The 22644-nt window shown below is 45.4% G+C and overlaps 1 protein-coding gene across 1 annotated transcript in view; it reads left to right on the forward strand.

Annotated features, from left to right (window-relative positions):
• Positions 1-14572: 14572 nt before the first annotated feature.
• The window catches only part of LOC108794449 (transmembrane protein 184B-like), a 59776-nt gene continuing 51704 nt past the window's right edge, over positions 14573-22644 (forward strand). Inside the window, exon 1 of the mRNA XM_018565487.1 lies at positions 14573-14968. The gene's annotated coding sequence lies outside the window, so the exon portion shown is untranslated. The remainder of the gene's footprint in view (positions 14969-22644) is intronic.

Consider the following 22644-nt stretch of genomic DNA (forward strand, 5'->3'; position numbering starts at 1 on the left):
TTTGTTTTTAAAAAATGCACAGTTTTGCATCTTGCTCCCTGCCCTTCTGCAGTAACTATAGACTGAGATGGCTGCTTACTGACTTTTGATGAAGACTGTGAAGGTGCACAAGATATTTTAACGAGGGTTGTACCAGTTAGTTGGGAGGGTCCTGGCTGGTGGGATACTGAATGTTGAAGCTCCTGTCTCCCTCCATGTCCTGGACAGTGCCCATCTGCACCACTAGATGGTGCCATGGAACTAGATCTTACCCTCCAAACTGTTTCATATTTAACAATGTTTGGTTTCTTAATTTATTTACAATATATTTACTTTCTCTTTTTTTTTTAATTTGTGGTAACTTTTATTACTTTATAATTTAAAATAAAAAAAATGCAAAAAAATTATTTTGGGGGGGAAATACGCAACTTTTTTGGGGGGGTTTTGTACTTCTGTGTAAATATAGACTTTTTTCAGCTTTAATGTGTTTGTTAATTTGAGGTAATAAAGTAGAAAATGATAAAGTGGTTAAAATAGTGTCTGTCTTATTGCTAAAGTAATTCAGATCTAAAACCTGTAGCAAACTTAGATTCCTATGTCTTGATATAGGAAAAACATATCTAACACTAATTGTGTGGAATAAGTAAAAATAAATGCTCTAGTCTAAACCAAACCATAGGATGCAAAATATCTTATTCCAGTCCTTAACCCACTAGCAAAATTGTGCCAATTCCAGAATGAGCAAGGTTGGAGATATTGCAAAAAAATCTTTAAAAAGTGGATGGGCATGTGCAGGAGAGGAATGTGGAGGGTCTGACATGGTAGAGCAAAGAAGTGGAATATATGACCACTGGTATGTATGAGAGAAATCTGAAGACTGACATGGGGCAGTATGTGCAGAGGAGAGTGAAAGGTATAGTATGTAGAGGAGAGGAGTACGGAGGGTCTGACTGCAGGCAGTGTGTGCAGGAGAGGCGTGCAGAGGGTTTGACGGCATGCAACATATCAAGAGGATTGAGGAGGGTATTAGAGTGGGCTGTCGTTAAGAAAAGTAGTGTATGTGTGGGGCAGTATGTGAAGGAGAGCAACGCTTGCTTTACAGCAACATATAGAGGATTGCGGTGAATGACAGTCCACTGATTGGTATCCTAATTGACATGCACTGCAGGATGGCTGTCAGTTACAGCTCAGCCCTGCACATAACCCTGGCAAAGCAGCTGTCCATTGTAATGTACAGGGTTGAGATGTTTGTTTTGAAAGCCATCCTGCAGATGCCACTATCATAGATGCTATCATAGTGGGCGGAGCAGCTTCACTGAAGGAGCGTGGGACATTTGCGGACACTTGGCATGTGGAGGTGTCATGGGAAGGGGTGTGGGACACTTGCAGGAGAAGAATGAGAGATGTTTGACGCGTGGAGGTGATAAAGCTCATAATTGAATTCAATGTTATTGGGCACTAGAGTGGAAGTGGCAGGAAGTGTAAGAGCAGCTAAGTGTTGGATAACGGGAAGGAATCACAACTGGAGGCAAAATCAACCTCTAACTTTAGGCATAATCTTTAGAGGGATAAGGAAACTATGCAGAGAAAAGGAAACTGAGCTTTATATTAGCAATATATGCAGTATATATTTATCATTTTATATCTGCTTGATAGCTAAAATAAAGCAATGTCAAATCCCGCAAGAATTAAAGTTTTCATATCAACTTACCCAGACCGTTTGTCTTCCATAGGCAGCTAAACCCCAGTGTTTTATGTATTTTGGTTGTTCAGAGAATGGCATTTCCTGAAAATATGGACCGTTTTTAACAGCAAAAACATAACATTCACGGTTTCTCTCAATATTGGTCTGTGAATTCATACTGCATAGAGCAGGGGTGCCCATTAGGTCGATTGTGATCTACCAGACGATTACTCCCTCCCATGGTTCTAGTGCAGTTGAATGTGTTGAAGGTGGCCCATCACAAGATCTAAGCTGCGCCACAGCCCGGGCACAGTGCTGTAATCCTTCTGGCTAATAGCTTCAGTCAGTGTCTCCCAGATAGAGTGGCAGGAAGCGGAGGAGAGGCTGAGCAGGCTGCCACCCGGTCTATGGTAAATCTCATCCAACACCGCAAACGTGGAGCACATTGGGACCACCAAGGTACCGTAATCTGTACACAGCCCTGCCTCCATGCATCAGCAGTCGTTATATATTATCTTTTTCATCTTTATTTATTGCACATGATACTTTCCAGTCTGAGGACCTGTTCACACCACTTCCAGTAGTGCTTTTTTTGCAATCGGAGCGGACCAGAACGCAGGCATTGCTGTCCCATGCATTCTGGTGCGGGCAATCACACTGCGGATGGGGAGGGGAGGGGGCGTGGCTGTGGTGCCAATGTCTTGAATGCGCTGCCATGACCCCGAACGCAGGGAGCCTTACAGTATGCAATCTAGTGCATTCCAGCAGCTAACTGTAACGCACTGGAAGTGGTGTAAACGGGCCCTGAGAGTATGATGTCACCTGCTTTTCCAATTTCCTGGCAAGTGTCATTTAACCAGCCCTTGTGTGTTCATTGAACAAGCTGGCTAATCCCATAACTGTTAGCCATGAGAGAGAGTGAGGAGAAACAACCAGGAGAGATGGCAAGGAGTGACATCTTCTGTCACTGTGTATACACTGAGTGGCCAGTTTATTATGAGCACCTGACGTTTGTAGGCTAATTAGCTAAACGGTGTAGGGGGAGACGCCGGCCGCTCACGGCTCTCTCGTCCTGCAGCGCTCGGCCGGCTGTCACTTTCTTTTCTCCCCGCTGGAACAGCGCCCAGCGGGGAGAAAAGAAACCAGGGGTGTGCCGATGTATCGGTCGAAACATGGCTCTTTCGGCATTATGCCAAAAGTGCCATTTTCGGCTGATGCGTTTCGGCGGCCGATATATCGGTGCATCCCTAATAAATAGGGAAGCAGGTTGTTTACCACGACAGTAAAAGTGAAGATATTTCTGAAGATATGGCTAAACAACGCGATTTAACAGCCTTTGAACGTGGGATTAATGTTGGTGCGAGCCATGGAGTGAGTATCAGCAAAACCGCAGAATTCGTTAAATATTCAAGAGGGGCTCATTGTTAAAGTGTTTAAGACTGGACTGTCAGCTGAAAATCTGGGTCTGAACGTGCGAATTGTGGCCGTCAGCGGTCATAAAAATCTGGCCACTCAGTTTATGTATGTACACTATTTTGCCAAAAGTATTATTGGAAAACTTGAATCTAATCACTTCCATGGCCACAGGTGTATAAAATCAAGCACATAGGCATGTTTCTACAAACATTTGTGAAAGAATGGGTCGCTCTCAGGAGCTCAGTGAATTCAAGTGTGGTACCGTGATAGGTTGCCACCTGTGCAGTAAGTCCATCTGCGAAACGTCCTTGCTGCTATATATTCCACGGTCCACTGTCAACTGTTAGTGGTATTATAACAAAGTGGAAGCAACTGGGAACAGCAGCAACTCAGCCATGAAGTGGCAGGCCACGTAAAATGGCAGAGTGGGGGGTCAGCTCATGCTACAGACCTCCAAAATTCGTGTGGCCTTCAGATTGGCACAACAACAGTGCATAGAGAGCGTCATAGAGAGCGTCATGAAATGGGTTTCCATGGCCGAGCAGCTGCATCCAAGCCTTGCATCACCAAGTGCAATGCAAAGCGTCGGATGCAGTGGTGTAAAGCACGCTTCCACTGGACTCTAGAGAACTGGAGACGTGTTCTCTGGAGTGACCAATCACGCTTCTCTGGCAATCCGATGGACGTGTCTGGGTTTGTCGGTTGCCAGGAGAACGGTATTTGCCTGATTGCATTGTGTAAAGTTTGGTGGAGGGGGGATTATGGTGTGTGATTGTTTTTCAGGGGTTGGGCTTGGCCCCTTAGATCCAGTGAAGGGAACTCTTACAACATCAGCATACCAAGACATTATGGACAATTTCATGCTCCCAACTTTGTGGGAACAGTTTGGGGATGGCCCCTTCCTGTTCCAACATGACTGTGCACCAGTGCACAAAGCAAGGTCCATAAAGACATGGATGAGCGACTTTGGGGTGGAGGAACTTGACTGGCCTGCACAGAGTCCTGACCTCAGCCCGATAGAACACCTTTGGGGTGAATTAGAGCGGAGACTGCGAGCCAAGTTTTCTCGTCCAACATCAGTACCTGACCTCACAAATGCGATTCTAGAAGAATGGTCAAACATTCCCATAGACACACTCCTAAACCTTGTGGACGTCTTCCCAGAAGAGTTGAAGCTGTTATAGCGGCAAAGGGTGGGCCAACTCAATATTGAACCCTACGGAGTAAGACTAGGATGCCATTAAAGTTCATGTGCGTGTAATAGACATATGCGATTAGTTTCAGAAAAATTTGTTTTTCGGACGAATTTTCGTGATTCTGAGATTCAGATGTATCCAAATTTCTGGTTGACAGAAATGAATGAAAACGAATCCGAATTTCCGAAAACGACATTTCGGACGAAAATTAGTTAGCGGCAGTCTATACGAAATTTCGTTTGTGGACGGATTTTCGTTACAGTAACGTGACATTTAAGAAAAAAAGTTTAATGTCACTTTGCTGGAACGAAAACAAAACGAATGTTCGTACAGACTCCTAACGAATTTCGTCCAAATCCCAAAACGAATTGACTTTCAGACCCGAATCCCGAAAAACTAAATAACGCAAAATCTGAATCAAAACTAAACAAAATTTTTGCCAGTGCACATGTGTAGCGTGTACAGGCAGGCGTCCCAATATTTTTGACAATGCAGTGTGTATATACACTGAGTGGCCAGATTATTATGACCACCTGACGTTTGTAGGCAAATTGGCTATAATTTCGTGCTGAAGTTGCTAGAGGGTCAGACCATTATAAATAGGGAAGCAGGTTGTTTGCCACGACAGTAGAAGTGATTTTTTTTTCTGAAGATACGGGTAAACAATGCGATTTAACAGCCTTTGAACGTGGGATGATTGTTGGAGCTCGGATCCATGGAGCGAGTAATAGTCCTTAAAGGGGAACTCTGGATAAAAGAAAAAGCAAACCTTTAAAATAATTAACTACACCCTACCGTTGTCATTATTCAACCCCTGCTGCTGCTGGTTATTTGCTAGGATTGGCTGGCATCCTAGTAACCAACCACCAGCAGCCAGGGAGTTGAATGATTACAGTGGGTTGAATGACCCCGCTGGTGGTTGGTTGCTAGGATTGCTCGGCATGCAGAGCTGAATGCTAGGAAAGGTTGGGACTAGGGACGCAGCACATCATTGGTTGGGGTCCTAGCAACCAGCCAATGATGTGCTGCTATGCCTGTCCCTGCCTTTCCTAGCATTTAGCTCTGCACATATGCCTGCTGCCCACCTTCCTCAGTCAGCCCCCTGCCCCCACCCAAGTAAGCTACTGTCTGCAAGGGACACTGAAGGTGGAACTCTGGCCACCGAGTCCCCAGTGAATATATGCATTGTGAACAGAAACTTCCTTCAAGGTGTTATAGATTATAAATGGGATGTGTTTCCCTTAAAGGTCCACTTTATTGTGTGACTTCCCATGTAGTGCAATTAATGTTATATCTGCATTTGGTTTATTTGTGCTGTATAATGTGCTGTGAAATAATGAGCCGTTTTAGAAGCTAAGATCCACCATCTGCCATGCCTGGAAATTACTGCCTGCTATATGCAGGACCTATCTGAAATAATCAGTTAGGGTGCTTGTCACATGGAAGGCATGCTCTGATGCATGTGCTGCTGATCTCAAAGACACAGCGTTTTATAACTCCTCACAGTCACTAAACTGTCATCTGCATTTGTTAGTGTAACAAGATACATGCATTGATACACCAACTGCATTAGGCAATTACTGGTATATTAATACAAAAGCAAAGCACAGCTGTTTACCTTCCTATTATCCATTGTAGATTATGATAGACTTAAAATATACGTACACTGAAACTGATGAAATTGTACACAGAAACACTATATACTGAGGGGAATTTATCAAAACTGGAGCAGAGAGATCTGGAGCAGTTGCCCATACTGACCAATCAGCTTTTCTTTTTCATCTTGTTCAGTTAAACTTCAAAAATAAAAGCTAGAGGCTGATTGGTTGCCATGCACAGCTTTTTTTTCTGCTTTTATTTATTTTTTTAAAACCCGTGGAGCGTGCTCGAAAAAAAATATTGCCCTGGACTAGCCATAAGGCCTGTTCACGAGGCGTTGTGCAGAGAATGCAAAGGTGCCGTGTCCATGTATCAGTGAATCAGTGTTGGGGTCCCACACCCAATGTGATTCTCTGGCACCCCTGGGATGCCACTCCAAGGGGGGACAGCACCACGGGCTCTGCCGCCCCCCAACCAGACCAAGCGAGCACCCATTCCCATCAGAAGGAAGCACATTCAGGGGTCCATCCACCGTCTGGGGTGTACCCGACTCTTCAGGACCTGACGCATCCAGCAGGGACTGAACCCCATCCGACACCCACCAATTACACCAGAGAGTTCTAGGACACATCCGCCTCTCCAATAGACGGCAGCATCCTTTCCCCTCCGGCAACTGATAAGAACAGATACCACACTTAATCTTAGCCAAAAGGGCGAGAAGCGATGCCATGCACAGCTGCTCCAGATTCTATTTACTTCAGGGGGAAAAAGACCTGAAAAAGCTGCAAGTGGACATGCCCACCAGATTTGTAGCATATTACTTGTGGAGAGATATTCACAGCAACATTTACCAGAATAGCTGGGATTCATGTATGCTATGTGAGAGGGGACCATATACCATCTCTTAATAAACTTATATGCAACTTCTGTATTTGTGACGTTCAATGAGCAATTGGTTTAACAACCTCACATTGGTATCCATTATTCTTCCGAATTAGTTAGTTACAAGTCCGCTTCCCATTTATCCATGTACAGTAGCTATGTCTGGAATAATGTGGTAGTCTATTCAGCTGCAAATACAGGGCAGAGATCAACTTAGGAGTAGAGATGAGTCTGGGCTTGAAGCGAACCCAGTTTGCCTAAGGGCGCCCAAGACTGCTTAAAACTGTGATTGCCACTTCCCCCTCCTAGCCCAATCAGTGGTGGAAGTTGTGGCTGGACCATTTCTTGCCCCTTTGTGATGTATAGCTGCGGGACAGAGAATGTGCCTCTCCACAACATAGAGGGCAGAAAGCAGTGGGTGGCGGTTGGTCTTGGGTGAACTCAGGCGAACTGGGTTTGCACCAAGCCCAGGCTCATCACTACTTAGGACCTACTGGACGGCATAAGCTAATATGTTCAAAACTGGTAGGAAGATGGGCTAGGTCTCTATTCCTGATATCTGTGGAAGAGCAGCATTTTAACCCTAAACTGCTTTCCTGATTGAAACTACAAACCCCTGCTCCCCCTTTCCTCTCCATTACATATAGGGCAAGTATTTTGTAGGACACTACAATCCTAGAAAAATCAACACATTTTCTGCACTTGTAGAGAATGTTCTTTGCCTAAAAAAAGAAAGCTAATGTAGCCACCACATCTAAGGACTGGTAAGTTGTAATGCATTCAATTGTTGTTTTTGGGTTTAGATATCCTTTTACTTGTACCAGAAACTGGGCAACAATCCAGGTACTCCAGTTTTCACACAGACTCCAAAGACATGCTGGTAGGTTAATTGGCTCCTGTCTAAATTGGCCCTGTATGTATGCATGTGAGATAAAGACCTTCGGTGGTGAGCTTCTTGAGGGCAGGGACTGATGTGAATGTGCACTATGTAAAGCACTGCGTAAATTGTCGGCGCTATTTAAATAACTGTAATAAAAAAATTATTGTTGGCATTGGGATAACATGCTGAACTCCTCCTTTTGATGACTGTGTACAAGTTACATTTTGCCCCACATGAGAAGAGATTGTTATACAATACATAAAACTTTAGCACTCCCTGTCACTCTCACTGTGTATGGATGGGTTATACTATTTGGCCAATTGCTATTTATCCCTGCTGCTGATACAGTAGTGTTAAAGTTATACACTTCCATGACACTGTTGACTTTCTTGTCATGTAGGTTACATCACAAGAAACTCCTAAATATCTGACTGTTTTCACTACTACACAGTTACTGGAATCCTTAAAGAATGTCGAAAACACTCTTTAGAATAGCGTTGTGCCTCCATATGACGAATGTCAGTGCCTGCAACAGATTCATGTCATAAACAGGTACATGAATTAGTCACTTAGAGGCATGGTGGGGCAGCACAGAGACTGAAGTGTCCATACTGTGGACACTATGTCCCAAGGCCATGTTTTGTCCCCGAGCCACACAGCATCATTGTTTGCCAGGACATTGTTGGCTGCACAGCATCATCGGTTGATAGGATACTGTTGGCTGTGCAGCTGACAGCATCCTACCAACCATTGACACAAGTCCTGCCCCAATCAGCTGCTAGCTGGGAGATTGCCAGCATCGTAGCCCCACTTTGAGCACTTTGGCGTGCCTCTGTATGGCAACTTTGGTCTTAGTTAACTTAACTTTCATTATCTACAAACTGGCGGTAATTCTTTTTGAATTTGTTGCACCCATATAGCTAGTGATGGGCCAAACAGGCCCGAGTTCGGTTCGATTTCGAACATCCAAAAAGTTTGAATTCGAACTTGAACTCAATGCAAGTCTATGGGGGTAGAACTTTCAAAAACAATTGTCCCCTTTAAGAGGACTTATATGCAAGTTATTGGCCATAAAAAGTGTATGGAGATCCGGGTACTGCCCTGGGGGACATGAATCAATGAAAAAAAAAACTTTAAAAAAATACCGTTTTTAGAGGAGCAGTGATTTTAACATCACTTAAAGGGTAACAATAAAAATGAGAAATTCCTTTAAATATCGTGCCTAGGGTGGCTAATCTGTACAATGTGTAGAACCTGCTGCAGCAAAACTGATATTTCTAAAGATAAAAAAATTACTTTTCTTAAAAAAAAAAAAATAGCATGCGGTTCCCCCTTCCAAACAATACCAGACCCTTTAGGTCTGGTAGGAATGTTAGGAGGGACCCCATTAAAAAAAAAACCCATGGGGTCCCCCCCAAAAGTTATACTAGACCCCTTAAGGTATGGTAGGAATTTTAAGAGGGACCCCACGTAAAAAAAAAAGTCATACCAGGTCTGGTAGGAATTTTAAGGAGGAACCCCCCCCCCAAAAATGGGGGGGGGGGGGACGTGGGGTCTGCCCTAAAATTCCATACCAGACCCTTGATCTGAGCAGTCCTGGCAGTGCAGGAAAGGGGGGGGCGAACGAACGAGCACCCACCCCCCTCCGATACCAGGCCCCATGCCCTTTGGCACTGGGAGGGTGCTTTTCCATGGTCGCCACTGGAAAAGCACCTTGTCCCCGTGCCGATGGGGACAAGAGCCTCTTCCTCACATGCCCTGGGGCGTTGGTTGTGGGGGTGCGGGCAGGGGGCTTATTCACATCAGGCTACCCCTTTAATAAAGGGGCACCCAGATCCGCCCCCCCCTTGTGACTGAGTAAGGGGTACCTGTACCCCTACCCATTCACTAAAGGGTTAAAAATAAATAAATAAGGGGGCGTGGCCGAGATGTGAGACTGAACGGACGTGCTTAACTGCAGCTCCTCTCATCCGTCCAGTCATCCTGCTTCTCAGCGGCACAAATCGGGTCAGATCCACTTACCTTCTCGCGGGGGTCCCGGTGGCAGCAGGCGTCACTTCCATGCGATCCAGGCGAAGATCGGCCCGATACTGAGTGAGTAAAGATCCTCCCGGCCCTTCGCCTGTCACACGTGCGGGCGCCATCTTGGCTGCACGTACTCGCTCCCTCTGTCACACGAGTGCCAGCACTCAAACGGCTGGTTGGGAGGACATGGAGCCGAACACAGGACCCACGGGACGGGGCAGCCCACCACTTAATAAGGGCACAGAGCCCCCTGGAGCCACAGATGCCATCCTGGCAGCCATAGAGGCCAGCAAGACCATATTAATGGCCAGGATGGATACCCTGGCCACGGAATGCGGCCTAATCCGGCAGGACTTGGATAAAATACTGGGCCGGGTGAAGGAAGTGGAGACCAGGGTGGGGACCCTGGAGGATGTATCGGGGGAACATTCCCAAACAATACGCAGCCTGCAACGCGCGGTGGCGCAGCTGACTGCACGGTCGGATGATGCCGAAAACCGGTTAAGGCGCAACAATGTGAGGGTGGTGGGCTTCCCTGAGGGGACTGAAGGTGCGGATCCCACATCCTTTGCGGAGGCCTTTTTCAAGGAGCTCCTGGATTTACAAGCGGTTTCTGTGGCCTACATAGTGGAGCGTGCACATCGTGTTCCACTAGGCAAAAGGCCCCCGGGCTCACCCCCCAGACCCTTCCTGGTTCGTCTCCTTAACTTCAGGGATAGAGATCTGATTCTGACGACTGCGCGGAAGAGAGGGTCGGAACTCCGCTATAAGAATGCCACCATTATGCTGTTCCTTGATTTCTCGCCAGATTTACAGAAAAAAAGGCGCTCATTCATGGACGTCCGCCGTCGGCTTCGTGACAAGGGCCTGCAATACGGTATGCTTTATCCTTGCAGATTGAGAGTACAGTTCGCCGGATCGACAAAATTCTTTGAGGACCCGGCTGCGGCAACGGATTGGTTGGATACAGTGCCTTAACACTAGGGTCTACGTTTTTCCTTTGTTTTGTTTTCGTTTTTTTGCCATTGGGCTGATGTCTTCCGTTGTTGTAGCCCTGGGCACTGCCGGTTGCTCTGGGACCCTTTACAGCAGCCATGTGAGAGGCTACAAGGACTACCGGGACATATGGCTGAGGATGTACTTACTCCTGTAGGGAGCTGCAGGTGCGGTACGGTAATGTATGTCCTCAGTTGCTGTTTACACTTTAAGAGACTGCCCTACAAGTGAGTATCAAGTGATACTCTGAATAGTTCTTCAAGTTTTGGGATATCAAGCTGCTCCACTAGTTTTTGTCGTTATGTGGGATAGCAGGGTGTTATATGGGGAGTTACTGTTTATACGCCATAGCCTCGATTGGGACTTTCCCTGGAACTGGATGCTGTCGGATGTGCACGGCCTTTTCCGAGACTCTCAGCGGTCCTTGACTTTCCCGCACTTTAATGGCAGCTGATGTAAAGATCGTTTCCTGGAACGTTAGAGGCCTGAACTCTAGATTTAAAAGGGCACTAGTACTAAGGTTTCTACATTCCCATAACCCCCAGATTGTTTTTTTACAGGAAACCCACCTATTGGGGAGTAAGGTGTTGGCATTGCAAAGGAGGTGGATAGGGAGAGCGTTCCATGCCACCTACTCCTCCTATGCAAGAGGGGTGACTATTCTACTGCACAAAAATTTTCCATGTGTGATTAACCATGTGATAACTGACCCTGAGGGTAGATATGTGGTAGTGATATTGGAATACCAGTCACAATCTATTGCATTGGTCAATGTGTATATCCCGCCTCCCTTCCAGGGAACAGTACTGTATACCATACTGGAAAAACTGGCCCCGTACACCCCCTCCCGGGTGTTGGTGGCCAGGGACTTCAATAACATAATAGATTATTCCTTGGATACGTCCAATCCCCATAGGACGGTAAATACTGTATTGAGGGACTGGGCGGACACAGCGGGCCTGACAGAGATTTGGCGCTGGAAACATCCAGACACCAGATGGTACTCCTACCTATCGCATGTCTCCGGTTCGTCCTCTAGATTGGACCTAGCTTTTGCAAATGACACACTACTGGCCCAGGTTATGGACTCCACATATCTGCCCGGGGGACTCTCCAACCACTTGCCGCTGTCGACCCGCCTCTTGGGACAGAGGGGAAGACAGCCACACTCGTGGCGGTTGTCTCAGGAGTGGTTACCTAATGAAACGGTAGAGGCATTGTTACAGCCTCATTTGTCTACATTTTGGCCCATTAATTTGAACACAGCTGCTGAGATTGTTGTTTGGGATGCATTTAAGGCCACAACTAGAGGGGAATACATATCTGCAATCAAGCACGCTAAGGCGGTTGCTCGGTTCGACCTCTCTCAGCTACAGGTTAGGGAGACCGACTTGGCTGCAGCTCATGCGATGGCTCCATCCCCGGATACGCTTAGCGACTTGTTGGGGGTCCGCAGGGAGATCTTATTGCACCAGGAATCTGTAACACAGGTGATGATTAATGGGCAGAGGTAGGCTCTATATGAGAAGTGTGACAAGAATGGGAAACTGCTGGCGATGCTGGCAGCAGATCAGAGGGCGCAGATGGTTCAATGAAAACTGATCCGGGTGATATCCTCCAGGAGTTTGTCACGTTCTACAAGTCTTTGTACCAGCAGCTTCCCGACTATGATGTAGATATTTTGGGTGCACTCTTGGATTCAATAGACATGCCCATGCTGACTCATGTAGATAGGGAGTGCCTGGAGGGTGCCTTTATGGAGCTTGAGGTCCTGGGGGCTATTGGTTCCTTCCCGAATAACAAATCCCCGGGCCCGGATGGGTTTCCGGCGGAATGGTACAAACGATATGCTGATGACATGGTGCCTATGACAACACTGATTTCAGCAAGAGACAGATTGATACAATTCAAAATAATCCACAGGGCATACTACACGCCGGCCAGGCTCACAAAGATGCAGGCCTCGGCCACAGCCACATGCTGGAGATATCCATACGAACCGGCGGACCTCACCCATGTATTGTGGAGCTGCCCAAAAATTCAGGGGTACTGGAAGGGGGTGACTGAAGTTGTGACAACTATCCTTAATACTCCAATCCCCAACACTTGTAGAGTATGCATACTGGGCCTGATGGACGACATTGTGCCCTCTGTGGCATTACGTACTCTGCTGATATTCCTCTTATTCTATGCCAGGAAATTCCTGGTCCTCAACTGGAGGAAGGCGGAATCACCCACGCTGGGAGCTTGGAAGGCATTGGTCAACGCCTCCCTCCCATTACACAAAGCGGCGTACGCCTGCAGAGGGTGCCCCCTTAAATTCAATAAGGTGTGGTCAGGTTGGATTGAGTCCGATAATACACTGGGAATGTAACCGAAACAATCTAGGCAGAACCACTTGGTAAGAGGTAACCCTTAATAGTCCTCCTTACACAACCTATGATACACGGAAGGAGCATCCGGGCAGGGGCGGGGAGAGAATCCAGAGTGCACCCACATTTGTTCTCAGAACTGTACCTGCCACAGGGGAGGAACTCCGATATGAATACGAACAGGTTTACAGAACGGGGGAGGTTTATTCTGTTGGTAGTGGTTGGAGGGAGGTGGTGCTTGGGGGGGCATCTAAGGGGTGGGGGGAGACTGATTGGGGCTGGGTTTTTTTATTTTTTTGTGGCGTTTTATGTAAGTAAGAAATTGGCATATGTTATGCCACAATGTATGAACAAATGTTAATGTTTTTACACTATGTTGGTGTCTTGTTGTAAACCCATAATATGCAAAATGAATAAAAAGATTTTTCAACAAAAAAATTAAAATAAAAAGTCCAGACTTTTATCAAAAATCCTTTATTTGAAGAAAAAAAACACAACAAAGGATTTTTGACAAGTCCTTTATTAAAAAAAAAAAAAAATGGATCCATTGACGTAATCCAGGGTCAATGACGACATCCAGCGTTTTCCACAATGATGACGACTCAACGAAATAGAATAAAAAATGTATAGAAATAATAATTTTTAAAAAACCACCTCGTCCCCTGGGATGAACACCCACCACAGAATGGCATTTTGACAGATGCAGGCAATTCATAAACAATTGGATGGAGCTGGCAGTGACAGCTAGCTCCGCCCAAGTGTTTACAATTGTAACAGGTGAGCCATGATTGGGCAGAGTTATCATGACTTTATCCAATCATGGCTCTCACAGTTCTCTGGGCCCTGACTTTGCAAAGTTTTGCACCTGAATCAGTTGCACGTTAGAACTCCTAAGGGCTTGTCCACACCAAATGCAGACCAGATCTGCATGAGTTCCTGCACAAGCAGTGCAGTGTGTTTTGCTGCGTTCCAGGCCGTTTTTGTAGCCTAAAATTGACTTTCAGTGCATTCCAGGGCGTTTGCATGTTTTTTAATGCATTTGCATGCGTTCCAGAGCAGGAAAAATAGGGCTTGCTGCAGTTTTTTCCCCCTTTATTCTCTGGAACTGAAGGCTGCGGTGTGAACTAGAGCCCCAAATACTATTGGAATACAGTTTTTATCCGTTCTGCACCTGCTCCGCGCTTGGTGTGAACTAGCCCTAAACAGTTGCAAGGCTGAGTGTTGCAAATGGTTTATTAAATAGCCACCATTATGTCTAATGCAGGAAAAGTGGAAATGGCTGGCCAAATGGAACATCCTAAACTTTAGTATTCCAGATCTCCTGCTTTAGTATTTTATACATGTTACAAACATTTGTGAATTGAGTGTACTCTCCCCAGTTGCGCATTACTGCAGTATATAACCATAAATAACCTAATCTTCATAAAACCTCAGCTACTATTATGATCAATCTACTAATCTGTACAAATCTCTGCTTATATTGTTGTATTCGTAATTTCCCAACCAAATGCGGATGGAATGGACCGCCGTGACTACAGAGCAGATGAGCAGCTCCGCTAATCAGTTTCTGTTTACATTGCACAGAAGTTTCACCAACACGTAAACATCCCTTTAAACAGACGCTGACGTCACGAAGCAGGCACGCCCATTCATGGTGGTGGGTGGAGACTGCAGGGATTCGATGACGTTCACACTTGTCCATGTTCCCGTACGTCTCCATGAACACAGAGCTAGGCTAGCAGGCAGGGTAGAGAGCAAGGATGCGGCGCATGCGCGGAATAACGGATCCTGACGCTTCCCATCACACAGCTGCCTGATTACTGTATGAGCTGGTGCTCGTCCTCTGTAGTCTCCAGTACGTTCTGCCGAGTGCCTGTCAGGTGTCCAGGTCCGCCTGCTCTGCTGTGGAGCCGAATGTCTGGTGCTTCTACTGGAAGCGGTGAGGACGCTGAAGGCTTGCTTTAGATAAATACACGGATGTGCGCACGGGGGTCGGTGAGTGCGCGCGCTCCTGATTGGCTGCACCTCAATATACGACCTCTTGGCGCTCTTATGTAGGGTCTGGAGTCGCCTGAGTGCCTTGGATACTGGCTTGTGATTGGTTGGCTCTCCGCCTGTTGCGCTTAGAAGTCTAGAGTGTAATGGCTGGCCTAGTGTGTCCTCACACCTCTCTACCCTCATCTCCTCACACACAATGTCATTTCCCAGAGCCAGCGCTTGTGCTGGTGTCATTTGTATGTTACCTTTGCCATCTTTTCAATGTCTCCAGTATTTATGATGGCACCTGATGTTAATTAGACCAGCCTGCCTGCACAACCAATGCTGTCCATGGTCTACCTTCATGTGTTTATCATATGAGGTAACGCCTCAACTGTATTCCTGCATCATACATGTTGGTTATCATGGACCATAGCTGTGTAAACTGATTCTTGCTGGGCAGAGACCCATTCCAGGGGCTTTCATTGGCTCTATATAGCAAAAATGACTCAACAGATCAGTGCTGCCTGTTGGAGCCGTGAACCTATTCAGACTGTTGCTGGTAGCTTACATAGTTCTGTTAGGTCACTTTTGTGATCAAAGCTTGCTGGAAATTGCCGTGTGTCTAGTGTGAACAAGAGTGATTCAATCTGTCATGTGTGAGGATTGCTGTATGACTTCCTGTATGTGGGGCCGATTGCAAAGAATTTGGTTGTATGTTGTCACAGTTAATGTGATTCTTAAACCGGTTTAAGGATTGATTCGTTAAAACGGTAGAAAACCTTAAAGTTTATTTTTTTTACAATAATGACCATTCAGAATTCTTGTAATCTGCTGGGGTGGTATTTGAATGTTTTCTTTATTTTACTTTTAATGAGCTTTATGACCGTTAGGCTGTGTTCACATATGTGGTGACTGGTGTATTTCTGCACTGGATTAACTCCAGTCACTACAAGGCTACATAAAAGACAATTGCTTTCTATGTGCCCTGTTCACACTGCAATGCTCCCTTCAGCTGGGAGCGTAATGGAAAAATGCAACGCATCGGAGCTCGCCCGATGTCTGCGCCAGTCACAGCACCGCATCTCTGCTTCAGTAGATAGATGTGAATGAAATGTCACATTGACATTTCAGAAGTTAAAAAAAAAAAAAAAAAAAAAAGATACAGTGCCTTGCATTGTTACAACACAAGGCACCACCAGCGGAAATTTCACACCAGCCTGCACTCTAAAACAAAACCTAATGTCAGAAATCAGTGTGTGGGTGCTCTGGTTGGTTAGACATTTAGGACAGTTGCATATTAAAGATGTTCATGACTTTCGTTGTGCGATGGTTGTAAGGTCATTAAAATCTCCTACGACCTGCCCATCTTGGACAGGCAGATCGTACTTGCGATCATCGCAAGCCAGGGCTTGCCGATGATTGCAATGCTGAGCGGGTAGTGTGCGCTTGCAGCTTTCGTCTTCCGAGCATGCTACCAACCCGCCGAAAATCGTACGATTTTCGGCAGGTTTTCCAGCGTGCTAGAAAGACGAAAGTCGTGCGACCGTACAGTAGATGCGGTTGCACGCTGCCAATACACCTGATTATCGTACTATCGCGGGCTCACCCGCTATTATCGTACGATAATCGGCAGGTGTATGGGCACCTTAAAACAACCTGTTCAGTCAGAAGGTATTGAATCACATGTAAAGTGATGACAAATTCAGGAGTGCAATCTTAATGCATTCAAGTATCCTAATTATTAACAAAAGCAGTTTATTTGTGTTTCACTCGGCTGTAGATCCTGAAATCATCTCTGAATCGGTGCTGACATTGCCCTTCCTTCTGGAGGGTGGCTACTTTTGTTCCCCATGATCACTGTGTGTGTTGTAATGTATCCACTGCTCCTAGCTCGGTCCTGTGATGGACTACAATCTCATGTGTAGTTTACTTATTTGTATTGAGGTTGTTTTCCTTCCTGGGAGTGAGCTTGGAGCGTTGACTACTTTACAACACACGCAGGGACCATGGGGAAGAAAAGTAGCCACCTCCAGAAGGAAGGACAGTGTCAGCACCAATTTAGGGCCCATTCAGATTACTTCCAGACCAGACTTTCCGGACCCAAAATGCATCCCAATATATCCCTATACTATTTCTGGCCTCTGTTTCCACCAGTGCAGTCCGTTCTGGACCAGACCAGGAAAATACTGCTTGTCCTATTTGGTCTGGTCTGGAATGCACTGGAACGCACCTGTAAGACCATGTGAAGCTAAAAAAAAAAAATTAAAATTGTTTTTTTGGTTTGTTTTTTTTTAAATTCCAATCACTGCAAAAATGCAATGCACTATGGTCCAGATTTGGTCTGGTAAATGGTGTGAACCCAGCCTCAGATGATTTGAGGATCTACGTCTGAGTGAGGGCTTGTTCACACCAAATGCAGACAAGATTCCGGTCAGGTTTCTGCACACGCACGATGCGTTTTTGATGCGTTTTTTTCCAGGAAGCTAACAAGATTATTTGGTCATTTCCTTTTACCTTTGACCTTTCATTAGCTGTTCCGATTATTTCCTGCTTCCTCTGACCTTGTTTCACATGTAAAATTGTTGCAACATGGATCCATGGGATGCAGGCATGCTCCTGGTGATGGTTATTATACTGCTACACCAAAGTGCTGTAAGGAGACGTCGCTTTTGGGTGCACCCACTGATGAGAGAAAGAGATCCAAAGGGCCAGTTTGGGACTCTATATGCAGACCTTCGTGCACACCCAGACAAGTTTTTTTCATACACCCGCATGTCGATATCTAGGTAGGAATGTTTGCATGTGATGTGTCCCTTCCAAAGACAGGAAGTGACAAAGGAAGATTAGGTCATGACAGATGACCATAGAGGTTTTTTTTCTTTATGGTTATTTTTCCCCATTGGGTTGCATTGCGTTGCGTTTTAGATGCGTTTTTGATGCGTTCCAGAGCAGGTAAAATAGGGCTTGCCGCACTTTTTTCATCCGGTCTGGATCTGGTCTGGATCCGCACGCTGCGATGTGAACTGGAGGTCAAAATACCATAGGAATACATTGGACGCAGTTTTGATCCGGTCTGGATCTGCTCTGGTCTGGATCTGCTCCGCGCTTGGTGTGAACAAGCCACAAATAAGATACATTTTTGTTATTAGTTAAGGTACTTGAATGTATTTTTAAGATTTAAAGTGGTTCCAAACCCTCCCATTTTTTTGCCTCTATGTGCAATGCCTATATCAAGCAGTAGATATAGGCAAAAAAAAACGCTTTAACAGCGCTTAACACTTACCTTGTTTCGGCTGCGGGCTCCCGTCCGAGAAAACGAAACTGCTCCGGCGGCCGCAAAGCATCTTGGGGCGGGCGCATGCGCAGTTCGGATCCTTGGCCGGGAGACGAGCAGAGACGCAAGGTAAGTCTATGGACGCGTGCACCCGTATGCAGACACCGCTGGATCAGAAGTGCCTGCTAGCAGAGAGAAGTCAGAGCTGGATCGGAGAGCCGCCGCACCACTGGAGGGACAGATGAGAACATCAGGAAAGAAGATCGGATTAAGAGACATCATTAAAGGTAAGTGCTGACATTAACATGGGGGGAGGTGAACATTTTTTTATCCTTTAATATCAGTTTAACTCCTGAGTTTAGTGTCACTTTACGTGCGTAAGCTGGAAGCTCTCCCAGACATGGGGGCATATTTATTAAGCAGCGAATGTGACTTTCACCGAACGTTTACTTGTGGTGAATCAATCACTGTCATGTAAAACACATACACTTGGAAGAGTCACCTGTAGTGAATGTTTGGTGATTGCCAGATTCACTGCTGCATACGTATGTTCCATAGTGATGATGATATGCAACCTTGGCAAGGACTGTGCTCTGGGCCCTAGTGCTGCAAGGTAACTGCTTTGCCAGCTTGCAAGAATATACATTTAAAGGCCAACTCTGGGCAAAACAAACTCCTTCCCACCCCCTCAATCTGATCATGGGCATAAAGAAAAGCTTACAAATCTACGTGACGCTTCAGTCCCAAGTCTTCCCTCCTGCTGAGTACATGAGATGGGGTCCTTGTTCAGGTGCCCACATTACTGCCTGCCTGATTTGGACACTTCCTATTGTTCAGTAAGGGGGTCCTCTCTGCATCCTGAAAAGTATTGATGTCATTGCAAGCACATCTGCAGTGCTGGATTAGTGGTCCCCACACCTGGAATCTGTGCCAGTGCGGAACCTGGATGGTGGAATGTAAGTATACATTGCTTTACAAAAAAAAACCCAAGCAGGATGGGTTAGAAGGGGATTGAAGTAATGGGTGGAAGGGGGTTCATGTGTTGACTAGAGTTCGGCTTTAATGTTAGTAAAAAAATCATGGTGTAACGTTACAATGTTACAGTTATATACATTATACCAAGAGTAGTAAACCGCAGCACTCCATCTGTGGTGAAAGTACAAATCCCATGAGGCATTGCATGATTTGCAGATGCATGATGGGATTTGAAGTTTCACCACAGCTGGAGTGCTAAAGTTGGCTACCTCTGAATTTTTTATATATATATTAATTTTTTTAATTCAAACACAACTCAGAATAGAAATATGTTGGCTACATTTGTTGGCCTGTGTTTGAATAAGAGAGCTCTGGGGCTGTCATCCTCCATTCACCACTTTCTAACCTGGAAAGTATCTGCACATCAGATTACCCAGCACATCATACTGCATGCTTGTTTCAGGTTAGTGAGCTTCATAAAAAATTGTCAGCAGTGGCAGCTTAAATATTTCTGTTCTGTGAGGCAGCTGGCCAGCTCCTGACTTTAGGCAACTTCACACATGAATGTTAGATGCTCTTATAATTTCCAGCCTCCAGAAAAGCTGTTTCTTAGTATAATTGGCAGCCACCAGAAATATATTTCTTCAGATATTTATATCATGCAACTGGTATGCTAGCTAAATGATCACTTGGGGATCAAGGATAATAGAGAACTATGGGGTAAGTGTTTTTCCTCATAGTTCTCTTTAGGGTCACGGGAGGACATATACTAACCTCCTCCCGTGACCCAAAGCTCAGTATATAGCAGGCTATTGCCCACGGTATACTTAGAGTGCCGCAGCTGGGACAATTCCCGATAATACTGTCTGCATCCACCCAGCTACATGAGTGACAGCTGGCTCTGCCTATGTAGAGGCAGAGGCAGCTGTGCCCGCCCCCTTCCGTTCCTCCACTCAGCACTGGAGGATCAGAGAGTGGAGGGGGTATCCCTCCTGCGGGGAGCGGGCACTGACAGTCACCGCTCTCTGCGGCGAGATGATCGGAAAGTAAGCGAGCGACGGTATGTGTTTGCTCACTTCCCGATCAATAGAGCCGACCTGTGACAACTTCTTTGTCATAGGTCAGCTCTAACTATGAGGATGAGTGGAAATCACTCACCTTTATAGTTCTCCTTTAAACACCTCTTTCGTCATAAACAACATCATTGCTAAAAATGTTTTACGTTGCTGATGTAAAAATTGTGGTGTCATTATTTATTTTTTCCCCCTAGGTGCAGCTCGCACTTATTGGCGCTAAGGCTCATACATTCACTCCATAGTCATGGACTCTTGATGGGCAGGAATAAAAGCATCTGTTCTGAAAAAGCATCCCAAATGTTCTTCCTGTTTGCTTTGTTGCAAGTCTAGGTGACCATCCAATATTGCAGGTAAATCTTCCAGTGGTGTCTTTACATATGGTTACTTATAGTAGTAGTCATTTTAGCAAACTTGTCAGAAGTAACATACGTCTGTAACTTTTCTGTGATTCAGCTGTATGTGCAAGACGTAAAGTGACATTAAAGGATATTCCCCCCGCCCCCTCCCGAAACTAGTGTAAGGACCTACCTTTAAATTATGTCTCTTGATCTGATCATCTTCTTTCCTGTAGTTTTCAGGAGTGAAATATTAAAAACTCAACAGCGCTAATTTTAAACAAACAATAAATGTACATAAGGCTGATTTCCCCATATACCAAACGTGCTGCAAAATCAATCATAAATGACAAAAATTCCTTTTCGTGAACATAAGTTGATCCTGTGTGAATCAAAGTGAATGAATAAATATTTAATTCTAGTGTTTCATAAACTGTAACTGAAGTGACTTTGTAAAAGTATATAAATAAATTAATAACAATTGTATAGTTTCTGTGGATTAATTGTGAAAAATCCCAATAAAGAAAGTCTTTTGAAACAAACAAAAAAAACCTGCATGCTCCCCTGAGAACGTCTTTGATGAGGAAACGCGTAGTGGCGGGTCTTTTTCATACCAAAACCTGATATTTGCTGGACAGCTTACAGGGGTGAGTACTCACTCTAAGGCCCCATTCACACTGAGCGACGAGCGATATTGAGGGACTTGCGATATTGAGCGACTTTTTCCTATTGGGCTGTATGCAATCAGGAGCAAAATCGTTCGAAATCGCCCGAAAAAAGGGTCATGTAAGAGCTACAAGCGATATTGAGCGACGAGGTGTGAACAGCTCCATTGAAATGGATTGGAGAAGCTACATAGAGCGATATCGCGTGGAAATATGAGCGATATCGCTGCAAAAATCGCTCAGGCCCCGTTCACATTGAGCGGTTCGCAAATCTCCCGTTCACATTGAGCGTTTGTCGCGCGATTTGCATTTTGCGCGATGTCGCGCAAATGCTTGCATTGCAAAGAATGGAATCATGGCAAAATCCGCTCCAAAAAGGGTCCTGCTGTAGCGACACACGACCCGCAACAGCAGGACCCTTTGCCCCATTGAGATGCATTGAAGAGCGATATCGCGCGGTAAATAGCCGCGATATGGCGGGAATTACCGCGCGATAAATCGCTCAATGTGAACGGGGCCTTAGAGGATATGTATTGACCTCAATACACTCCTCAGAATAAAGTGTATTACCGAATACTGAAAATAAGTCGCTACACACATCTTTTTACTTGGATCGGATTGAATTAGCACAGAGACTTTTTTTTTTGTTTCAAAAGACTTTCTTTATTGGGATTTTTCACAATTAATCCACAGAAACTATACAATTGTTATTAATGTATTTATATACTTTACAAAGTCACTTCACTTACAGTTTTTATGAAACACTAGAATTAAATATTTATTCATTCACTTTGATTCACACAGGATCAACTTATGTTCACGAAAAGGAATTTTTGTCATTTATGATTGATTTTGCAGCACGTTTGGTATGTGTGAAAATCAGCCTTATGTACATTTATTGTTTGTTTAGAATTAGCGCTGTTGAGTTTGTAATATTTAATTCACTAGACCTCTAGGGGTCCATATCACAGCAGCTTTTTGATTAGTATTGGTCAACACATTTACGATTAGTTATTCTGTAGATTAGCGCTGCCCATTTAATTAAAACACACATAGTTTTCAGGAGTACCTCCAGCGCTAGTGCTGGTCTCCAATCCAGCGCTGACTCCTCTCTCGTCCTGGCACTTCCTGTCCCACGGAGTTTGTGCGAGTGCATGCTGCCTCCATTGGCTTGACTTGCTTTGTGTCTCTCCTCGTCTCCCGGCTGAAGATTTGTACTGCGCATGCGCCCCGCCCCATGATCCTTTGCGGCTGCCCGAGATATTTCGGATTTTCGGACGGGAGCGTGCAGCAGAGACACAGGTAAGTTT

The sequence above is a fragment of the Nanorana parkeri genome, unplaced genomic scaffold (genome assembly GCF_000935625.1).
Source record: "Nanorana parkeri isolate BGI_ZX_2015 unplaced genomic scaffold, ASM93562v1 scaffold852, whole genome shotgun sequence".
NCBI classification, from domain to species: domain Eukaryota; kingdom Metazoa; phylum Chordata; class Amphibia; order Anura; family Dicroglossidae; genus Nanorana; species Nanorana parkeri.